Consider the following 24,584-nt stretch of genomic DNA (forward strand, 5'->3'; position numbering starts at 1 on the left):
TCTACGGCAAGCTGTAAGGTACAAAGGTTACGCTGAATAGCATATCAAGACTGTTACATCTACCTTATCCCGAAAAGTGTGCCTTACAGGCTACCAGATCAATCCTATTGGTGTAACGTTTTTGAAATACAGAACAATGCCTTTGTCACCACAACATGTAGAACATTAAGCTGGGACAACATAAATTCCACATCACACATATTCTTTGGTCGATGCAATGCTGGTAGCTTGAACCTGCGCAACAAATGGAAAATGTCTCTGTTATAACTTCAACAGAGGAATGATGTGCCCTGTATGAACATTCAGTAGGCGGGAGGTACTGGATCTCATCAAGACATCAAGGTGCAATAACTGTGATGACAGATAAGGAAGACAAAGTGAACAGGTAGGACCACTACAGGTTAGTGCATTCACAGGAATATGAACAGGTTAAGTACAACACATTACAGGTAAGTGCATTCACATGATTTTTTCCCCCCATAGGGCAGCGATCCGCCTACGCCCTTTACAAATGCTCACAAATCAAGAACTTGCTTTGGTTTGATAGTGCAACCTGATCGTGTGGTACAGCCAAGCTGCTGTCCGTTTGGCGAACTGTCCAGGTCTGGGGGTTCAGCAGGTTCCTGCTGATGAACCTGTGTGTTGCTGGTGCTGGGCTCCGTCTGCTGGTGTCTGTTGCACTTGCATCTTCTTTGTTTTCGCGGAGGTGTCGGCAGTTGCGTCGATAGGTCTGTCCTTCTCTGGTTTTGATGTGGTAACTTCTGTGTCTGCAGGTTGCGGGTTTCCAGGATCCATCTTCTTGCCGGAAACGAATTGGTGTACCTACGGGCAGGTGGGGCAGAGGTCTGGCAGATCTGTTATAATATGCCTGTTGGCGGTGTTGGCATACCTCTCTCCACTCGCGTACAGTCTGCTGACGTGTGACCTGTGGCTGCAGTTGTTTTGCCGTTGCTGGCAGGATCGAACGCAGCCTCCGACTCATTAGAAACTGTGCTGTTGACTTCAGGATCTCTACAGATGTGTTGCGATACTCCAGTAGACTCAGGTAGGGGTCTTTGTTCTCGGCTCTGGCTTTGTCCAGTATGCATTTGGCTGTCTGGACAGTCTTTTCTGCGAGGCCGTTGCTCTGTGGGTAATGGGGGCTTGTGGTGGTGTGGGTGAAACCCCATGTCTCGGCGAAGTGCCGAAGCTCACCTGAACTGTAGCACGGTCCATTGTCACTGATGACAGACTCAGCGATGCCATGTCGAACCAATGCTGCCTTGAGTTTGGTGATGACAGCTGATGACGTACCGCTGTATAGTCTCTCTAACTCAAAAAACTGCTATAATAGTCCACTATAACAACGTAGTCCTGTGAGTTCCATGTGAATAAGTCTGTGCCTATCACTTGCCATGGTCTCAGGTATGGCATGTGATAGCATGGGCTCTTTTGGGTTTGCGCTGCATTGCTCCTGGCATATGCTGCAGGCTTCCACTGCCGCCTCAATCTGTTTTCCCATGCCAGGCCAAAACAAGAGATCCCTCGCTCGGTTTTTGCTTTTTTCCACACCCATGTGACCGGCGTGTATGCGCTCTATCATGTTCGCCCTGAGCTTACAGGGAACAATGATTTTCTCACCCTTAAACAAAATGCCATCCATTTCAGAAAGTTTGTCTCTGTGATTCCAGTATTCCTGGATGCTGGGTGGGCATCTTTTCTTTGTGTCAGGCCAGCCGGTCAGTGTGGCTTTTATCAGTGCGGCAAGCTGTGGATCTTGTGTTGTTGCCTCTTTGATTTCTGTCAGTCTCTTGTCACTCACAGAGACGCTGCTGCGGACTGTGTACACCCGGGCCTCCATATCTTTGTGCAGGGCATTAACGTGGTACTCGAGCGACTTTCGTGATAGTGTGTCAGCCACCGGTATCTCTTTCCCGGGGTGGTGGAGGATGTGAATGTCGTATTTTTGTAGTTGGAAGATCATCCTCTGCAGCCGTGGTGGCGCTGCTGCCAGTGGTTTTTTTAAGTATCACTTCCAATGGTTTGTGGTCTGATTCCACAATCACTCTCCGGCCATATATATACTCATGGAACCATTTACAACCAAAGAGGCCTGCATAGAGCGCCTTCTCTATTTGTGCATAATTCTCTTCTGTGCTGTTAAGTGATTTGGACGCATAGGCAATTGGCTTGCCATCTTGGAGCATGACAGCACCAAGGCCACTTTTGGAAGCGTCTACTTGGAGCCGTAGCTCTTTTTGGGAGTCAGAGTACTGGGCCTGGGTGTTGTGTTATCAGATCTTTCATCTATTGGAATGCTCTGTCATGATTGGCATCCCATGCAAATTTACTGTCCTGTTTTAGCAGTTTTCATAGTGGTGCATTTACCCCGGAGAGATGTGGCGCAAACCTGGCCAGGTAGTTGACCATCCCAAGAACTGTTTCAAGCTCTGCCTGGTTGCATCTTTGACTGCCTTCACCTTCTGTGGGTCTGGTTTTATGCCTTCGCTTGAGAGTGTGTGTCCAAAGTAGCTGACCACCGGCATGCGAATGTGGCATTTGTCAGGGTTTAGCCTCACCCCTCTCTCCCTTGTGCGTTTCAACATAGCCCTGAGGCGCCAGTCATGTTCCTGTTCGGTTTTGCCAAACACCTTAATATCTTATGTGTAGCTCAGCTAGCAAGATGGCAGAGGACAGCCTTTACCTCGTGGAATTATTCACATTAATTTGAATTTTTGGGTGAAAAAAAGGACAAGAACATCACAGTGAAATACAAATTGTGCCACGGGGATAAGTATCTGTCAGCAACTCATTGAAATTTGAAAAAGCACCTGCAATCTGAGCACAGCTCCACAGCACTAGTGGTGAGGCCCCTCAAGAAGAACGATGCCGGTGCGACAGCTCCGAAACAGCAACGGCTAGCTTTTAGACCGACACTTCCTTTGTGACTTTCTGTTTGAAGAAACCTGGTGCCAGGAGGAGGTGTATTCTGTATCTGTCCAACCACTCATAGAGGCCTTCTTCCAGGGTTTCAATGCTACAGTGTTTGCTTACGGACAGACAGCCTCAGGCAAGACTTGCACGATTAGTGAGGCCAATATTTTGTTGTACGGAATTAAGGAGTGTGAAGTTGAGAGCCTTGACGAGGTGCTAAGTTTGCTGGAGTCAGGAAACACTGCCAGGCACACAGGGGCAACCCAAATGAATCCCCACTCCAGTCGTTCACACACCATCTTCACAGTGCACATGGACCAACATCGGCGAGGCTTGCGTCTCTACGGAAGCTCAACGGGTGCCAGGCCTCAAATCCTGTCCTTTAAGTTCCACTTTGTGGACTTGGCTGGCTCGGAACGCATTCTGCGGAGAGGAAACACTGGGGAAAGGTTGAAGGAAAGCATCCAGATCAACAGCGGCCTGCTATCTCTGGGAAACGTCATAGGAGCACTGGGTGACCCGAAGAGAAAGGGCACTCACATATCATACAGAGATCCTAAAATCATCAGAATCCTGAAAGACACTGGGAGGGAATTCAAAAACGCTTATGAAACTTTACCCACACGTCGATATAAATGTGGCATAACACCTCAGATATAAATTCCATGAAAAAATGCAGGGTGAGCGTGAATCGTTCGAGCAATTTGTAACAGAACTAAAACTGTTGGTAAAAGACCCAAACAGTGAGGTAATGGTCCGAGACCGCATTGTGTTTGCCACGAACTCACCCTGCATGCGAGAAAAACTACTCAGTCAGGGTGCAGCACTCATGCTCGAAAGGGCCATAGACTTTGCACGTTCACATGAGCTAGCACAGCTAAAGACTATGGGCCATAGCAAAGATCAGAGTGGCTGAGATACTGTGCATGCTATAAGCAGAAAAACAGACTAGAAACAGCACAAAAAGCTACAAAGCAAAGAGAAAGTAGTACAGCAAACAGAGCATGTAGCCACTGTGGAAGGCAACATAGTGCCAAAGTTGTATGCCCAGCCAAGGAGAACAATGCATTAAATTTAAAAAATTAAATCGTTTTGTAAAAGCATGCAAATCCAAATTCCCACCACGGACAAAAGCTTACCGCGGTACAGGGCACACAAGCACAAACTCTGAAGAGGTGAAGAATCTGAGCTTGCGTCAGGAACAGGAGATTCAGAAGTGGAGTCTGAGCCAAAATGATCTGAAGGTGCAGAACCAGCAGGTATCGCTGCCCCGCTCATCAGAGAAGCAGCTCAAACAGGAACTGAACCACCTGCTGGACATGAAGCAAAGCCTGGAGAAACAGAACCAGGAACTACGCAGGAAGAGGCAGGAGGCGGATGGTCAGCTGAAAGACCAGCTGGAGGCAGAGCAGTATTTCACGACCCTTTACAAGACGTAGATCCGTGAGCTGAAGGAGGAGTGTGATGAAAGAAACAAGCTTTACAAAGAAGCACAGCAGACTAAAAGACGAGCTTGACAGCATGGAGAAAATAACAATCTGCAAGGTCACAGAACCCACAGAGTGGCTGAACACACTTGTTGTAGTTGAAAAGCCCAAGACAGGAAACCTCAGTGTGTTTAGACCCCGGATCCCTTAACAAGGCAATACAAAGACCTCACTACCCCCTTCCTACTTTAGAGGATGTCACCACGAAGCTTGCTGGAGCACAATTTTTTAGTGTCTTAGATGCTAGGTCAGGCTATTGGGCCATAAAATTAAGCACAGATTCATCACTGTTAACCACATTCAACATAGTGTTCGGCAGATACCGCTTTCTCAGACAGCCATTTGGCATTATTTTGGCTCAAGACAAGTTCCAGAAGCGCGTGGATGAAACATATGAAGGCCTTGATGGCGTAGCAGCCACAGTTGATGACATACTGGTGTTTGGCAAAACTGAACAGGAACATGACTGGCGCCTCAGGGCTATGTTGAAACGCACAATGGAGAGAGGGTGAGGCTTAACCCTGACAAAGGCTGCATTCACGTGCCGGAGGTCAGCTACTTCAGACACACACTCTCAAGCGAAGGCATAAAACCAGACCCACAGAAAGAGATGCAACCACCACGGAACAAGGCGGAGCTTGAAACAGTTCTCGGGATGGTCAACTACCTGGCCAGGTTTGCTCCACATCTCTCCGAGGTAAATGCACCACTACGAAAACTGCTAAAACAGGACAGTGAATTTGCATGGGATGCCAATCATGACAGAGCATTCCAACAGATGAAAGATCTGATAAAGCAACACCCAGGCCCAGTACTCGTGTATTTTGACTCCCAAAAAGAGCTACCGCTCCAAGGAGATGCCTCCAAAAGTGGCATTGGCGCTGTCATGTTTTTTTTTTTATTGACACATTCAAAAAGACATACAATAACTCGCAGAGGAAACATAAGCCATATAACACATCACAATATTTCCACCATCAAAACAAATGCGGACAAAATACACGAACAAAACAAAATAGGGGGGATCTACAAAGGTACATATACAAATTTATAAACAAAAATAATTTCTAAATCACGGCAAAGAAGCAAAAGGCTTAAATCATTGGGACACAAATCAAAACAACAATAAACGAGATATATCCCCATAAATCGTTCTTGCTGTTTTGTTAGAATACATTCTTTTAAGAGATGAGAAAAATAATTTGAAATCATTTATGAACCAAACAAAAGAGGGCTTACTATTTCTCCATTTACTACAATGAATATGATATTTACCCATAAGAATAATGATATTAATTATACCAGAAATAGATAATTTAGGTTATCCATGTACAACAAAATATGAGAAATGTCAAAGAAAGGAATGTCATTTACCTTAAGTGATATCTAATTTTTTAAATCGACTCAAAATCTTTTAGTCACGGGGCAATAGAAGAACATGTGTTCTAAAGTTTCATCTGTTGCATTACAAAATGTACAGGGATCCACTTCAAATTTAAACCTTTTCTTAAGAAAATCTGCAACTGGGTAGACCTTATGAATTATCTTAAAGTGAGTTTCTTTTACCTTTGGGGAAATGGGCCATTTAATAAATTTAGAATGTGCAGTCACCATAATAGACAAGGTCTCCACATTAGGACCATGTACATTTGGCTCTCTATTATAATCATGAAACACTTTGGATTTCAGAATAGCACTGATCACCTTATTATTACATTTGTTATCACATAAAGTACAATCGTTAATCACTAAATTTGGCAATACCGATTTAACATTTGAGTATATTAAGGTGTTTTGGATTAACTGAATCAATGGTAAAGGGATTGCTTTGCAAATCCTACTGTACTCCCTGTGAGTACAATTTAAATTGTATTTAAATTGTATGCCTTAGAGAAAAATGAAATTGTGTTAAGGGCTTTCTTTACAATAGAATAATTTCTTAAGAAAACTGATGTGTCATCTGCGAATTGACTAATTCTAAATTTCTCGTCAAAAATAGCAATACCTTGAATTTCAGAATTGTTATTAATAAAATTGTTAGTAATTGAGTGATCAAAATAAATAATTTTGGCAATATTGGGCACCCTTGATGAATACCACGTTGTACTTTGAATCTAGGGGTCATTCCAGGGTTCAGAGATACAGAACTATATATGTCAGTGAAAAACATCTCAATTACACTGCAAAAGTTTTCTCCAAATCCCAGAAAGTGTAGCGCTTCCAGTAAAAAGGAATGTTCGATGGTATCAAATGTCTTATAAAAATCAAGAAATAACACAAAACTATCTGTATCAATTAAGTCTCGATAATCAAGCATATCAAGTAAGAGCCTAGTATGGTTATGCATACTTCTACCTTTTATAAAGGCTGACTGACATTCATTGACTATTTGTGTTAAGCCCTCATTTAATCCATTAGCATAAACATGTGCAACAGTTTGTAATTGTTACCTAATAAGGTTATCGGTCTCCAGTTGTCTAATGAAAGTTTATCTTTGTTGGGTTTTGGGATTAGGGTGATAATACCTTGCTTCATAGTGGGAGAAAGTTTTTTTGCTGAATACATTCTAAAAAGGCATTATAGAGCAGTTCTCTTATATCCCTCCAAAAAAAAGTGTAGAACTCCACGGTTAAACCATCAAGTCCTGGTGACTTCCCAGTAGACATCTGCAGAATTGCTCTATCCAACTCTTCAATCTTAAGCTTATCCTCCATATGTTGTTTAAATTCATCATCCATAATTTTATTAAATTCTCTAATTTTTTCAAAAAGCAACAGACAATTTTCTTTGGCAAAGCTGGATTTGTACAGGTTGCTATAAAAAAAGCTCTTATTTCCTCATTTACTTGGTCTTGATTTTCAATAGTAACACCATTTATAAGCAAATTTTGAATTTTCTTTTTGGTTTATCTTTGTTTTTCCAGACTAAAGAAATATGACGAATTTCCCCCCCCTTCTTCAATCCATCGAGCTCTTGAACGAATAAATGCCCCTTTTGCTTTTTCCAAATATATATTATCCAATTGGGATTGGAGATTGTTTAATTTAGCTTGTTCCTCCAATGATAATTCAGTTTTATAACATAATCTGTTGATATCACTTACAATGTCTTGCTATTTCTGCTTTTTAAGTTTAGAAGAGCATTTACTTATTTCAATCACAAGCTGTCTAACTTTAAATTTGAACCACTCCCATTTACTCAAGGAGGAGATTTCCAGTTCAGCAATTTCTTTAACCAGTTGTTTGGCTTCTGTGCAAAAATCTACATTTTCCAAAAGGTTATTATTGAATTTCCAGATACAGCTAAGGTTAGACTCATTCCTACACAACAAAAAAGACAACGAGATTACACAATGATCAGTTAGAGGTGAAGCAGAGATTTCACACTTAAGAGACCTCATTGACTAAAGTATTTCTATCCTTGAACACTGGCCATTATTGGATGCATTAAACCAGGGATATTGTGTAGTAGTAGGATTTTTTATCTCGAATAATCAGTCAAACTTGCTTTTGTGACCAATTCAACCATGATTTCATCATAATTATGACACTGTCCCCTCGATGGAAGACAGTCAAACCAGAGATCAGGAACCACGTTAAAGTCTCCTCCCATTATGATTTTACCAGTTGTGTAAGACACTTTCCATTCCTCCAACAACTTACTCAAGGATGCAAATACATTTTTGTTCTGGGTTTTTCTGTTGTACCCATATACACATAACAAAATATAGTTTACCCCATTAATTTCCAACACCAGCATTAGCCAATGACCATTAATATCACTTCTGTGGTTAATTACATTTCCAGGGAACCTGTTTAACAATATCATTACGCCAGCTGAATGTGATATCCCATGACTAAAAATGGAGTCTCCCCATTGCGGTTTCCATAATTTTGTCTGTTTCAACTGAATGAGTTTCTTGCAAGAACACACAATTTCTCCTTTGCTCCTTACAAAAAAGAAAAGTTGCCTTACGCTTCACATTATTTTTCAAATCCCTAGTATTTAACGATATAAAGGAAAACCCTTAACTAGTCAGTAACCTTTAAGAAATGCGCAAAAGATTTAATGATGCGCAGGAATGAGCAATTTAGTCCTTATCAGACATGTTTAGTGCAATAACCTTAAATTCCGTTTGAACAAAGTGAACAATCTAACAATATCAGCATACCTGTTTAGAACAAAGGCACCCTAAAAACATTTATTCAGGGTCTACTCGTCGGTTGTCAATCAGTGCATAACCTTCTTTCAGGAAAGCTCTCTTTCCCTTTCTCGTAGCATTCTGAACCAACGGCCACAGTTTGGTATGAGCCTCCCGATCTTCTTTGGAGAAATCTTCTTTGAAGTGTATGTGAATCTCGTTGCAAACTCTCGCATCTCTTGATCTCTTCCAGACATCATCCCGCACAGTTCTCATCCCGAACTGGACTATAATTGGCCTCTGTGTGTTGTTAGAGGTAGCAACGCTGCCCTTTGCTCCCAGGCGGTGAACAGTATCCACCGTCTCGCCCAGCCGGTGTGCAGACAGTGGTACAACTCTTGTGAGAATCCCAATGACAATTTCTCTTTTGTCTTCTCCATCTTTCTCTGGTAAACCAATCAGCCTCAAATTCCTTTGTCTTGCGTAGCGAGCTTGTTCCACACATGAATTCCTTAGCGTCTTGTTTTCTTTCTGCAGCTCACCGATTTCCTTTCGAAGCACAGCGATCCCCTTCTTGTTCTCTTTAGTTGCCACTGTGTTGGCTTCAATGCGTTTTTCAAAGTTTTTCAGAAGTTCTGTCTGTTCATCCATCTTTTGGGTCAGAGCTTGCACTGCACGGAGAATCGCTGCGGCTGTACTGTCATCCACCTTTATGTTCTCATCTTGCGCTTTCAATTTCTTGGGTTTCGGACTTCTAATTGGCGTGTGAGTCCAATTTATTCTTTCTTCCTTAGAAGTCTCTTCATCCACATAAATTTCTTCTACGTCGCCATCATCACACACCTCGCGAAGAGCTGTTAGGCTGTACTTGTGGTCCGTCATACTAACAAACAAGAGTACTTCAATATAAATTATTTTTTCAAGGATTTCGATGCTGTTATCTGGTTAAACAATATTAGGTTATTGCTTGTAAAGGTTTACATTTCAAGGACTCTATGACAAAGTTTAACTCCGGACTATCTCAGACTACAAAAGCTCCAATAGCGGTCCCACTGTCCATGATACCTCCCTGCGAGACAAGCAAAATCATATCTATGCCTGCTTCGACAAGGACAATACTGACCCAGCCACAAAAATCCCAAGCCACCCAGAAAACCAGGTGCTCACTCTATCGATCGCAGAGGTCAGAGAATCACTGCGCAGAGTGAACACACGGAAGGCTGCCGGACCAGATGGCATACCGGGTCGGGTCCTCCGGGAATGTGCCGACCAGCTGGCTGAGGTCTTCACAACTATATTTAACCTCTCACTGTCCCAATCCATAGTCCCGGCATGCTTTAAGACCACCTCTATCATTCCTATCCCCAAGAAACCAACATCCACATGTCTGAATGACTACCGACCCATAGCACTCACCCCCATTGCCATGAAGTGCTTTGAGAGACTGGTTCTGGCTCACATCAAAAACATTATCTCCCCCACATTCGACCCACATCAGTCCGCCTACCATCCCAAAAGGTCTACTGCGGATGCCATTGCCACTGCCCTGCACTTTGCTCTGACCCACCTTGAACTTAACAACACATACATCCGGATGCTGTTTATGGATTAGCTCTGCCTTCAACACTATCATCCCCGCCAAACTAACCACCAAACTCTTCTCCCTTGGCCTCAACCCCTCCCTCTGTAACTGGACCCTGGACTTCCTGACCAACAAACCTCAGTCTGTTAAGTTAGATGACCACACCTCCTCTACCATGACCCTCAGCACAGGTACCCCTCAAGGCTGTGTTCTGAGCCCCCTCCTTTTCTCTCTCTTTAGCCACGACTGCCTGCCAACTCACCCTTCAAACGTTATAGTTAAGTTTGCAGATGACACCACAGTCATTGGCTGTATCACCAACAATGACGAGACGACCTACAGGGACGAGATTCAGCACCTCACATCATGGTGTACTACCAACAATCTTGTCCTCAATGTGCAGAAGACGAAGGAGCTGATTGTGGACTTCACGAGGTCTAGAAGCTGCAGCCACTCCCCCATACACATCAATGGGGTGGAAGTGGAGTGTGTTTCCAGCTTTAAATTCCTTGGAGTCCAAATCAGCGAGGAACGTTCCTGGACATTAAACACACAGGCGCTTGTGAAAAACACCATTTTCTGAGGAGGCTGAGGAGCGCCCGTCTATCCCCCAAAATTCTCACCAACTTCTACCACTGCACCATAGAGAGCATCCTGACCAGCTGCATCTTAGTGTGGTAAGGCAACTGCACCTCAGTAAACCAGAAAGCTCTGCAGTGGGTCGTCTAGGCGGTCCAGCATATCACCGGTACCCAGCTCCCAGCCATAAAAGACATTTATCACAAATGCTGCCTTCAAAGGGGTCTGAGCATCAGCAGAGATCCCACCCAGCCCAACCATGGACTGTTCTCCCCCCTGCGCTCTGGGAGGTGTTACAGGAGCCTCAAGAGTCCGCACTACCAGGCTCAAAAACAGCTTCTTTCCACAAGCTGTTGCCCACCTGAACCTGGCCACCCACTGAATGTCTGTAGATATTTTTAAATATTTTGTACTCCAGCTCTTTTTTAACTTATTTTAGCTTTTGGTCTTCATGTGTGTGTATCTTATACAGTGTTTGTCTGTGTCTGTCTTGCACTGTTTGGTGAAGCCACACCCCTCATTTCATTTTTAACATGTGCCTGCACATTGATTTTAATGACAATAAATTGAATTGAATTGAATTGAATACTGCTACTCACTCCGCCATCTTGAATCCTCCAATGAACCTTCCCCTGCCAACCTGCATTTCGGAAAATCGCTTCTGGCGCTTCCAGCTCAGCACTGTGTGTTTATTCATTCCACCATCTTGGATCACATACATGACTGCTGGGGCGCCTGGGTAGCGTAGCGGTCTATTCCATTGCCTAGCAACACGGGGGTCGGCGGTTAGAATCCCCGTGTTCTTGGTCGGGCGTCTCTACAGACACAATTGGCCATGTCCGCGGGTGGGAAGCCGGATGAGAAGACAAGTGTAATTGGCCAAGTACAATTGGGGAGAAAAAGGGGGGGAAAATACATGACTGCTCTAATCTCGCGGGAATTGCCTATGTCACTATTCTATGGCAAGCAGTAAGGTACAAAGGTTATGCTGAATATCTCATCTCATCTTCAGCCGCTTTTCCGGGGTCGGGTCGCGGTGGCAGCAAGCTAAGTAGGGCACTTCAGACGCCCCTCTCCCCAGCAATGCCCTGTAGCTCTTCCTGGGGGATCCCAAGGCGTTTCCAGGCCAAATTGGACATGTAGTCCCTCCAGTGAGTCCTGGGTCTACCCCGGGGTCTCCTCCCAGTTGGCCATGCCTGGTAAACCTCCAAAGAAAGGCGCCTAGGAGGCATCCTAATCAGATGCCCGAACCATCTCAACTGGCTCCTTTCGATGCGAAGGAGCAGCGGCTCTACTCCAAGCTCCCTCTGGATGTCCGAGCTCCTCACCCTATCGCTAAGGCAGAGCCCAGACACCCTACAGAGGAAACTCATTTCAGCTGCTTGTAGCCACGATCTCACCCTTTCAGTCACTACCCAAAGCTCATGACCATAGTTGAGGATTGGAACAAAGACTGACTGGTAAATTGAGAGCTTTGCCTTCTGGCTCAGCTCCTTCTTCGCCACAACGGTCCGGTACAATGTCCGCATTACTGCTGATGCTGCACCAATCCGCCTGTCAATCTCCCGCTCCATCCTACCCTCACTCGTGAACAAGACCCTGAGATATTTGAACTCCTTCATTTGAGGCAACAACTCATCTCCAACCCGGAGGGAGCAATCCACCATTTTCTGGTAGAGAACCATGACCTCAGACTTGGAGATGCTGACTCTCATCCCAGCCATTTCACACTCAGCTGCAACCCGCCCCAGTGCGTGCCGGAGATCGCGTTCTGATGAAGCCACAAAACCACATCATCTGCGAAGAGCAGAGATGCAATACTGAGGTTCCCGAAACGGACACACTCCTCACCTTGGCTGCGCCTTAAGATCCTGTCCATCATGGACAGGATCTCAAGGCATTATGCTGAATAGCACATCAGAATGTTACAGGTGTCAACAGGCAGTGCACAAAGGCAATGCATAGGGTGCACAGAAGCGATTTTTTTTTTATTATTTAAAAAAAAATAGCACAAGTTGTGTTTTTTTTCGACGTCGTTAGCGTGGTTTGCGCTGATATTAGCCTGCTAACAAGCATGAGCAACTCACAGGCTATGCCGCGGGGAGACAGCCATCTGCGCCAGGTCCGAGTGCTACATTCAGCATCCAGCCGCCGGAGCTGTTCGACTTCACCAAACCACGAGGGAGAAATGGATCCAGGGCTGGACAACATGATCCAGAAAGGGCCAATGTGGATGCAGGTCTTTGTTCCAACCAAGCAGTTACACACCTGATTCTATTAGTCAACTAATAGTCTTGGCTAAGGACCTTGATCTGTAGACTAGGACCTTGATTTGTAGACTAGCCAAGACTATCCATCCATCCATTATCTTATCCGCTTATCCTGCTCTCAGGGTCACGGGGATACTGGAGCCTATTCCAGCAGTCATTGGGCGCCAGGCGGGGAGACACCCTGGACAGGCTGCCAGACCATCACAGGGCCGGCACACACACACACACACGCACACACACACACACACACACACACACACACACACACACACACACACACACACACACACACACACACACACACACACACACACACACACACACACACACACACACACACACACGTTCATTCCTAGGGACAATTTAGTAAGGCCAATTCACCTGACCTACATGTCTTTGGACTGTGGGAGGAAACCGGACCCCCGGAGGAAACCCACGCAGACACGGGGAGAACATGCAAACTCCACACAGAGGACAACTCGGGATGACCCACCGAGGTTGGACTACCCCGGGACTTGAACCCAGGACCTTCTTGCTGTGAGGCGACTGCACTAACCACTGTGCCACCGTGCCGCCCTAGCCAAGACTATTGGTTGACTAATAGAATCAGGTGTGTAACTGCTTGGTTGGAACAAAGACCTGCACCCACACCGCCCCTTTATGGATCATGTTGCCCACCCCTGGATCAGATCGTTCGAGCATTTCTGTCAGGCCAAGTAATCTCTATGCTTCTTCTCAAGACAACCACATAAATACACTGATGTATTGCATGGGCGATGAGTCGGACGACATTCTAAAATGACTGACTTTAACTCTGGGGCAGCAAAGACAGTATGACGCTGTAAATGATGGATTCCAAGCAATCTTTGTTGTGAAGAAAAACGTAATTTACGAAAGAGCACGTTTTAATATGGGAAGGGAAGGGAAAAGTGAATGAGTGGACTCTTCACTGACAGAACATTGCAAACACGGAACGTTGCGCGAATAACTGATTATAGAGATAGGCTAGTTGTAGGACTTTCCGATATGCATTTGTCCAAGCGCATGCCGCTAGATAAAGATCTCACGCTATTGAAAGCGATCGAAATGGTGAGACACTCTGAAGCAGTGAAAGAGCAGCAGCAGCCTGCGTGGTGACACTGTATAACATGGTCCACTGAATTTGTCCCTTTATTTTAAAAGCAAAAACAGACCACAACAGAATAAGCAGAGTTAAAGGAGAACAGTCAAAATGCCACAAATGTGATAAAAGCCCTTATCCAAAAGCTCACTGTCCAGCAAATGCAGTAACATGCCATGCCTGTGGAAAGAAAGGACATATCTTCAAAAAACGTGAATGAGGTTCAAGAGCATGATGAGAGCATATTTCTAGGCACAGTCGAAGCCAATGGAGACCCATGGATGGTTGATATCAAAATCAAAAACAGGAAAGCAAAGTTCAAAATTAACACAGGTGCAGACGGGACTGTCATGCCAGACCACGTTTCATACCGTGTTCAAAGACTGCAAAAAGCCAGTACTCAAACCAGTGTCCAAACCCTTACTGGGACGAGGTTACACCCCACTAGATGTGTTAGGGGACACAAATATGCTTTTACAGAAAGGGAAAAAGCAATTATTGGAGGAAGTATATGTAATTAGGAGTTTACACACGGCCCTATTGGACAGAGCAGCCATTAATTGCCTAGGACGATTCACGCGTATTGATAGCTTTCCAGATAGCATCCGGATGTGGGCCACTTCAGGCAATGATGCGGCACTGATGGCCTTCTTCTGGCCCTGACAAAATGGATGTGAGCCTGAAGTGGCCCACATGTATAATAGAAAATATGGCCCAAATATGCCAAATCAAATGTGGGCCTTTTTTGGCAAAGATGTGGTGCTGTCGGCAACATGTAATCTGGATGTGACCCTGAAGTGGCTCGTGAGGTAAAATATCACAAAACAAATATGGGCCACCTTTGGCAAATATGTGGCACATGTAACATTGCTATGGCTTGGTTCTGGCCCAGATCTGGCAAACAGGAGCGGACTGCTCAAGTGCCATTATTCCACACGGTATGTAGGCCGGATGAAGTGTCGAGTGTGGGATGGGTCCGGGCCACAGCAATTTTGCTATCTGGGTTAAATGTTCAGTCACTAAAGAATGCTATATCCAAAGCTGTGCTCATGCCTAAAGTCAAGAACGAACTGCAATGCATGGAGCAGATGGGAGTGATCAGCAAGGTGGAGGAACCCACAGAATGGTGCTCAGGAATTGGGGTGCTACCAAAAAAATCGGGCCAATCCTCATATATATGTAGACCTTACAAAGCTTAATGAGTCTGTGCAAAGAGAGAAATACATACTCCCTTCAAAGAAGGTTGAATCAGTTGATCTGGATACATTTATTGACATACGTTTCATCAATCAACTGACATCTTCAGTCTAAACTGACTGTAGGTATCCATCCATCCATTATCTTCACCGCTTATCCTGCTCTCAGGGTTGCGGGGATGCTGGAGCCTATTCCAGCAGTCATTGGGCGGCAGGCGGGGAGACACCCTGGACAGGCCGCCAGGCCACCCTTTATAAATAATACAGTTGCATAACGACCGAAACCAACGACCAGTTTTATATGCAAATATGTGTGAGACCATTAACTAGAGTTTCAATGGCCATGTGTGCTATTCACAGAGGATTAGGGAATATTTGCATCACAGCATTATAAGATGGCAACAGATGCATAATGACCAAAACCAACGACCAGTTTCATGTGCAAATATGGGGTGTGACCATTAACTAGAGTTTCAATGGCCATGTGTACTATTCACAGTGGATTTGGGATTTTTTGCAATCACAGCATTGTAAATTGGTGACAGGTGTATGCTTAGCCCCCCCCCCCCGGTTCAGCGATGGTCATTCCCTCTTAACATACAGTGGTGCTTGAAATTTTGTGAACCCTTTAGAATGTTCTATATTTCTGCATAAATATGACCTAAAACAACATTAGATTTTCACACAAGTCCTGAAAGTAGATAGAGAACCCAATTAAACAAATGAGACAAAAAATATTATACTTGGACATGTATTTATTGAGGAAAATGATCCAATATTACATATCTGTGAGTGGAAAAAGTATGTGAACCTTTGCTTTCAGCATCGTCCAGCCCAGCGGCTTTTCCACCATTGCCGCCGCCCGCTCCTCTGGTGCCGCATCCCCGCCATGATCCACGTCTGCCTCCTCCCAGTCACTACGGCGGTGAGCCCGGCCTTTGCCGTTCTTTTTTACCACAACGCTCTCTCCTGTTTGAGCTACAGCCATCTACCTCCCTGTCTGATCGCTCCAAAGTTGCCCACATCATCACTCTCCTGGGTGGGAGAGTGAGGGAGTAGGGAACGTCAGTTTGGGAAGCCAATTAACCTGTCTGCCCCTCCTTGGATAGCTTCACTCAGGAAATGAGGAAGGTGTTTGACAGGTCCGTCAGTGGCAGAGAGGCGGCAAGAGTCATTTTGCAGGCAAACTAAGGGAGGAGGTCAGCCTGCCACCCAGAAGGAGCTTCAAAGGTTGCTGCGATTCACAAATTTCTATAGGAGGTTTATACGCAGTTACAGTTCCGTTGCTAGCCCACTAACCGCTCTTACCTCCCCCAGAGTTCCCTTTTCCTGGTCAGCTAGTGCAGAGGAGGCTTTTTCTAAGCTGAAGAAAGCCTTCACTTCCGCTCCTATCCTCATTACACCTGATCCTCAGCTCCAGTTTGTGGTTGAGGTGGATGCCTCCGATGTGGGAGTGGGGGCTGTCCTGTCTCTGCGGTCCCCCAAGGATAATAAGTTGCACCCCTGTGCTTTCTTCTCTCACCATTTGTCTTCCACCGAAAGAAATTATGACATCAGCAATCGGGAGCTCTTGGCTATCAAGATGGCATTGGAGGAGTGGAGACACTGGTCGGAGGGGGCGGAGAAACCATTCCTGGTTTGGACGGGGCACAAGAATCTGGAGTATAGCTTGTTTGCAGTCACGTGATTTTGATGACGTGCAAGATTCAGATGGAGGGCAGGAAGTGAAACGCAGAATGGATGTGATGGTCCTAGTTTAGCCCGAACTGTTTAGACAATATTATGACAGAAAGGTATAAACAGAAAGTAAGATATGTTGGACATGATCCTTGTTATGAAGAGTGATTTTTATTTTTTTGACAAAGTGGTCACTGCACACGTGCATTATCCAACTCCACTCCTCCCGACCGTGGACGACGGTTCGCAAGCCATTTTTTTCCGGTGTTTTCTGTCAATTTCTTGCATCCCCCCCCCCCCCCATGAACAACTTTTGGTACTCAATAAAAACTCCTTGTGGTTTCTCAGTTAATGACGCCAAACATAGGCATTTCGAAAGTTTGTGATAGTGCTTCCTATGTAGAAAATCACTTCCTACCCTCCATCTGTACTTTGTGACGTCATATGCAAACAACCTATATTAAGACAGCGAAGCATCTCAACTCCAGGCAGGCAAGGTGGGCACTTTTCTTCTCATGTTTCAACTTCACCCTCTCCTATGGTCCAGAAATGTGAAGCCGGATGCCCTGTCATGCCGGTTTGTCAAGGAGGGGAAACCCTCCGAACCTGACACAATCCTGCCCAGCCAGTTTCTTCGCTACTGCCTGGTTCTCTGTTGAGCAAAAGGTACTGGAAGCCCTCCGTCAGCATCCATCCCCAGGTAATGAACCTAGAGGAAGGCTGTTTGTTCCTTTGTCTGTCCGCTCCCAGGTTCTCCAGTGGGCTCATGCATCCAGACTTGCCTGCCACCCAGGAGTCTCACGCACTTTGGCTAGTCTCCGCCAGAGGCTTTGGTGGCCCCACATGCAGCAGGACGTGTTGGAGTATATAGCTGCCTATTCCAACTGAGCCCAGGGGAAGCCATCCAATTGTCTTTCAGCAGGACTACTAAACCCACTGCCCATTCCACAACGACCCTGGTCACACATAGCCCTGGACTTCATCACCAGTCTCCCGGACTCTGAGGGTAACACAGTGGTCCTTACTGTGGTTGATCGTTTTTCAGTCTGTGCATTACATTCCACTGCCTAAAATACCCACAGCTAAGGAAACTGCTTGAGCAATATGATTTTAGGATACATGGCCTGCCTACCTCTGTGGTCTCTAACAGGGGACCTCAATTCACCTCTTATTTTTGGCAAGCCTTCTGTATCCTCATAGGTGCTTCGGTCCAACTGTCGTCAGGTTTCTATCCACAGACCAATGGGCAGACTGAGAGGGCCAATCAGCACCTAGAGAGCACCCTCCAGTGCGTGGTCAGCCAGAACCCATCCTCCTGGAGTCAGCTGCTCCCATGGGTTGAGTATGAACATAATTCACTGCCTGTCATCTCCACGGGGCTCTCTGCATTTCAAGTTTGTTTTGGATATCAACCCCTTCTGTTCCCCTCAAAAGAGGAGGAAACACTTGTGCCCTCTGCCCAGGCTTTTGTCCACAGATGTCACTGGACTTGGCGACGAGCCTGTAACCAACTCCTGCAGTCCTCAGCCCATCAAAAGGAACATGCTGACCACCATCGCTTCCCAATACCGGATAGGATAAAGGGCCTGGTTGTCGTCCAAGGACTTGCCCCTCTGGACTGCCTCCAGAAAGTTGACTCCCAGGTTCGTGGGCCCATATCCGGTGTCTAAAATTATCAATTCCTCTGCTGTCTGTTTACAGTTGCCTAGGACCCTTTCAGAGAATCCATCCCACCTTTCACGTCTCCAGTATCAAGCCAGTACGCACCTGTATCCTTGCCCCATCCGCCAACCCTCTTCCTCCTCCCCGGCTCATCGATGGCAAAGAAGTCTACACTGTCAAGAAACTCCTCAAGTCTTGACGCCGGGGGAGAGGCATTCAGTATTTGGTGGACTGAGAGGGCTATGGCCCTGAGGAAAGATCTTGGGTTCCTGCCAGGGACATCTACGACCCCACCCTCATCAGGGAGTTCCACTGTCTGAACCCTAACTAGCCCATTAGGATGCCTGGGGGCGTCCGTTGAGGGGGGGTACCCAGACAGCAAAATAAAACTGGGCCAGTTCCGGGCCGGATGTATCACAACAACCGGCGCAGATCTGCCCTATTGTCTCTTTGCCCCATTGTCTTTTAGACTTTAGGAGGCCACACTCTGGCCAGAGGCGCGGGGCGGTCTAGGAGTGGATGTGATTGCTATAATGATCTACCGGAATCGGCACAGAGGCGGGGGGTGGTCTATGGGCTGATGTGATTCCTATGCAGATCAGCCGGACTGTGGGCGGATCCAGCCCAGTGTCAGGTGCTATGAGGGTGCTGTAATGGACTCTGCTGGAGCTTCCTGCTCCTCTTTGCCCCCCCTCCTGCTGCTTCTCCTGTACACACCCCTCCGCTCATTCTCCAATCAGCACCTGCCAGCTGTTACCACCAGTGCACTGTCTCCACCAACTGGCACTCCCCCTGCATTATCTGTCAGCCTATCAGCTGCTCATTTTGCCACACTTGTTACTTGTCTGTTTCGTTAACCCAATTTATATTCTGGTCCGTTGGCCCTTGTTGTTTGCCAGATCGTAGTTTGTGCTCCCTACCTGCTTCATATCCTGCCTGATTGTATGTATTGCCTTTTTATCAGTAGAGTCACTCTTTTGCCTAACTCCTGCCTCTGCTCAGTGATTCTGCGTGTGGGTCGTCTCTGATCTGTGACAAGGTGAGACGGGAGAACCCATATCACACCCATGCCTCTGCCTATAGTACTGCCCCCTGTATGTGAAGTATGTGGACTGAAGACACACTTGGTCAGTGTTAAGTGGTCCTATTGCTAAGGGTGGAGTCGTTTTGTGATTTCATATGGACTACCTCTATTGCTTCATCAGCAGCAACGCAGGTGAGGAGAGACTTAACATCATAAGAGACCATTGTTTCATCCCTTCTCCATAATGATGTCCCTCACCTTATCAACAAAAGTCAGTGTTCTGAATGTGATGTTCATTACTGTTTACCAAAGGGTTAAGAACAGATACAAGAAACGTAGAGGTGTTATAGGTCACTGAGTTAATCATACAAACAATAGGCCTTAATGGTACATCCTGTTTATGTATTTTAGGTGAATACCACACATGGCCATAGAAACTCTAGTTAGTTTCGGTCATTATACATCTGTCGCCATTTTACAATGTTGCGATTGCAACAATCCCCAATCCTCTGTGAATAGTACACATGATCAATGGTCACACCCATATTTGTATATGAAACTGGTCATTGGTTTCGGTCATTATGCAACTGTATTGTACCGTATTGTTTATAAGGGGTGGAGAGACCTGCAGTCAGTTTAGATTGAAGATGTCACTTAGTTGAGTGATTAAACGTACGTCAATAAACGTATCCCAGATGAACTGATTCAACCTTCTTTGCTTTTCTTACCTGGATTATTGAGCATGCATCAAGACATTCCCTAATCCTCTGTGAATAGTACACTTGGCCATTTAAACTCTAGTTAATGGTCACACCCATATTTGCATATGAAACTGGTCGTTGGTTTCAGTTGTTATCTAACTGCATTGCTTATAAGGGGTGGGGATACCTACAGTCAGTTTAAACCGAAGATGTCACTTCGTTGCGTGATGGAATGTATTCATCAATAAACATATCCAGATGAACTGATTCAACCTTCTTTGATTTTCTTACCTGGATTATTGAGCATGCGTCAAGACATACTCCCTTCAGTTGAACAGACGCTTGGTTCATTAGCTGGTGCTAAATTTTTTAGCAAATTAGACGCAAACATGGCTTTTTGCCAAATCCCTTTGGCCGAGGAGTCAGCTAAACTCATAACGTCCATTACGCCATTTGGCCACTATTTTTCAACCACTTACCATTTGGAATAGCATCGGCTCCTGAACATTTTCAAAACTGTATGGTCACTGAAGTCACTGAGGGCCTAGATGGTTAGGTTTGCCATAAGGACGATGTGCTGGTGTGGGGCCACTAACAAGAAGAGCATGATGTGCGCCTTCGCGCTGTAAAAGATGGAAAATGCTGGTATTACGCCGAACACTCAGAAGTACACCCTTTCACAGTGTCAGTTGAAATTCCTGGGTCACATCCTCTCCGATGCAGGGGTGTAGCCAGACCCAGCAAAAACAGCAGCAGTCAAAAACATGCCTGAGCCAGCCAATGTCAGCGAGCTAAGGAGCTTTTAGGGGATGGTTAACCAGCTCGGTAAATTCATTCCGCAGCTGGCAGAAAGAGACAAACCATCACTCCTCAACAGTACTACTGTCAGTTCTAGGGAGAGAGAGAAAAGGAGCGCAGACCAAATGCGCTTCAATAAATGTTACTTGGTATAAAAACTGGGAAAGCTCTCTCCTGGTAAACAGGTGTGGGTCACAGACCAAAAGGTCACAGGGGAAGACCATATTCACTTAACTTTCCAGAGAGATTTTCTGATGGGACAGATAGTGCTAAGTGAGAACCACATACACAAATGTACGTCCACTTCCAACAGAAACTGAATAGAATGGATAAATTAAGCAAACTTGGACATTACACACACACATATATCTATAAGCAAAGTAACAGTTAAATATTTGATTTTCAATGTGACTGACAACTCGTAAAAAAACAACAAAGAAAGATTTTGGTGTCAGATAGGTAACAAATCATTAAGAATGAAGGGGACAAGTTGACATTCTTTGCAGAGGAGATGTAAAGGATGCAAAAGGTCACAGGGACTGTGATAAAGGAACACACAACACCATGTTCCTACATGGTTGATGTGCCTCATGGGACGGTTTGTAGGAACCGGCACCACCTTATTCTTACGGATGGGGCCGAGAGCAACAGCACTAGCCAGGTGCCTGCAGAATCTGCACCCATACACACTCCAAAGACACAAACACCCTGTGCCAGACCAGAACCCACTCACTATACCTAGAACCAGATCTGGGAGGCTAATAGTGAAGCCACAAAGACTGGACTTGTAATGGGCATTTAATTCGAGTCTATGCTGAGCAGCTGTCAAGACGGGGCAGAATAATCCCCTCAGCTGACTCAGAAGGTTCAGGTAGTCTACCCTGGCCTTCAAGTTTAGAGGGGGGGGAAAACAGTTTTGTGATGTGTTCTACTTAAAATGGGAGATGTGGCATAATCTGTATGCCCCCCCCCCCCATCAGATTCAGTAATGGTTTAGCCTATGCTGTGAATTCTGGGGCGAGCTTGAGCCTCGCTCTCTGTGATTACTTGCATCCGTGGGGTGAGTTACGTTCATTCATATGCAGTCATTAACAAAGAGTACTTATCTGCTGAAAGTATAAAGTTGTCCAGCAGTTTACATTACCCACGCACACGTAATTAGACAGATAACATGACAATCACCAACCTATCTGCACGGGTTGCTGTAGTAACGGTGTATGTGTGAGTAACTGGTGGCGCGGTTTACAAACGCGTAAACATGAGAAACGATCCAGTCTCACCCTCCAAACAATTGCGCTGTCAAACCGCAACGCAGAACTCGGTCGCACCAGATAAACCCAATGATGGAGGAGACTGGTATATACGTTGGGATGTTCCGCGCCGCGGTCGTGGCGGGCTCCACTTCCGTCACTCCGGATTTGACGTGGTCATTGTGTGTCTAGTCGTGAGTGATGCAGAAGGCATCCGTGACATCATATGTAGTCGAAGGACCCCCCGAGTCGACATTGTACCCGAGTAGAAATGGAACCCACACCGGACTCAGACACAGCTGTAGAAATCCGATTGGAATCACATTTCAAACCACCTCCAAATGTGGTTTAGATCTGATTTCCAAAAATCGCATTTCATGTGTGGGGTTTTTTTTTTGCTGTCCAGACTTTCTAAAAATCAATCTGGATACAATCTGGATATGCCAAAAAAGCTAATTTGGGCTTGCAGTCGGAACAAGGCCCATGACATAAAAACCTGCTCTTTTTTCCTTCTCATGCAGACGAGCAAGCGCACATTTAAGCTCGCATGAAGCGCAGCCAAGCATGGTCTTTATAAACTTGCAGTTTTGACCTCTACGGCATGAGTTCTCAAACTTTGAGTGTGAATACAAGTTCATGTAAAAGTGCCAACTGCCAACTAAATGCCAGCTGAGGATGATATTGGTAACGTGGCCTATAACTGACTACCAGCGAGTCGGCCACTTTTATTTGGATAGGGGAAACTTTTCCAATCTCTGCAGTGCCAAAGTATTGTCTACATGCTTGTGGTGTTTTTTTAAAGGAAAAACCTGAGCCAAATCCTAATCCAAGTTGACTTGAATTTAATGGTCCTTGCAGGTCTGCAGTTTTGTGCGCATTTTATAGCACGCTCGCTCGGAAGACACCGAAAACACACTTCTGTCCATCCCTGAGATGCTCGCTCGCAAAAAGAAGGCATTGCAGTCTGCTGGCTTTGACTGACAGCTGGTTCTCAATGAAATGATCCCTCATTCAGTAGCAGCAGTTTAATCTACTCAGCCTGCTGTGCCGACTGTGAACCTTAAGGTCAAGCCAATTAAGATCAGAAGATGACAAACCTTTGACACATGCACACCACCTTGCTCTCAAAACAACGTACTATGAGCCCAGTCAAACACATACATACACACTTGAGTATTGTAGTGATACCCAGTGGTTCATCTCCTAATAACTATCACTGCCCAAATTTGACAACCATATGACGACGATTAATGAAGAACAGCTAGAATTTCACCATTAACCATTGAAAGATTATGCAAGGTTATGTAACAAGTAATTTAGTAAAATGTTTATACAAAGAAACTTTTAAGGTTCCTGTCCTTTGGGGATTTTTCTCCCGTGCTGTCAAAGAGGAAAATGTAAAATTTGGTTAGTATGACTTCATGGCACATATGGAAATGTAGCACAGGCCTCAGTTCAAAAACACTGACAAAAACTTAGGGTAAGGCTTCATGAGGACCACATATCTGTGGGCTTAAGTTAATATGTTTTCCAGGTCTTGAGGCCACAATCATGTTGGCATCCTTGTCTCAACACAACAGGGTTTCCAAGATTTCAAAGGTTTCATAGATTTTCTGCAAAGCTGGTAAATGAAGTCATTTTTCCAAGTATTTTAATTATCACAAAGCAAGCACCACAGCCCTTTTGCATCAGGGCAAAAAGTTAAAATGAGGGTAAGGGACGTGCTATGAGGAGACTGTCTGCAACCTATCTCCCTGTCTGTTGGTATATTTTCCTATCCTGCCTTCAAATCACATCTTGTTCTACCAAGTGCCCACCTCGTCCCAGCTCAAGGCTAATGCCTCTCAGACAGGAAGTGGGCCACAACTTGGGGGCTAATTCATTTTCCTCACACATTTATCTGCTTGTTCAAAACCACAAGGTCATGGGACACTTCCTATCTACCCTCGAGTGACCCTGAGCTGGGTATATAACAGAATAGGCTAGCTTTTTTGGTCTCTTCTCTCTCGTTTTCTTTCTCTCCTCTCCTTTGCCCTGCTCTTTCTCTTCTTGTGTAATGTCACTGTGTGTGGCGTTTCTGTTATCACTACTGTGGACCATTATGGCCTGACCCCCACATTTGCAAGGCCTCACAAATGACAAGGGCGATGATTGTTGTGGGCTACCCACAAGATATACAGTTGT

At 45.4% G+C, this 24,584-nt stretch overlaps 1 pseudogene; it reads left to right on the forward strand.

The window, feature by feature from the left end:
* Positions 1-2,376: 2,376 nt before the first annotated feature.
* Positions 2,377-3,559, forward strand: LOC130126731 (kinesin-like protein kif7; annotated as a pseudogene).
* Positions 3,560-24,584: the final 21,025 nt, after the last annotated feature.

The sequence above is a fragment of the Lampris incognitus genome, chromosome 16 (genome assembly GCF_029633865.1).
Source record: "Lampris incognitus isolate fLamInc1 chromosome 16, fLamInc1.hap2, whole genome shotgun sequence".
Lineage (NCBI taxonomy): Eukaryota > Metazoa > Chordata > Actinopteri > Lampriformes > Lampridae > Lampris > Lampris incognitus.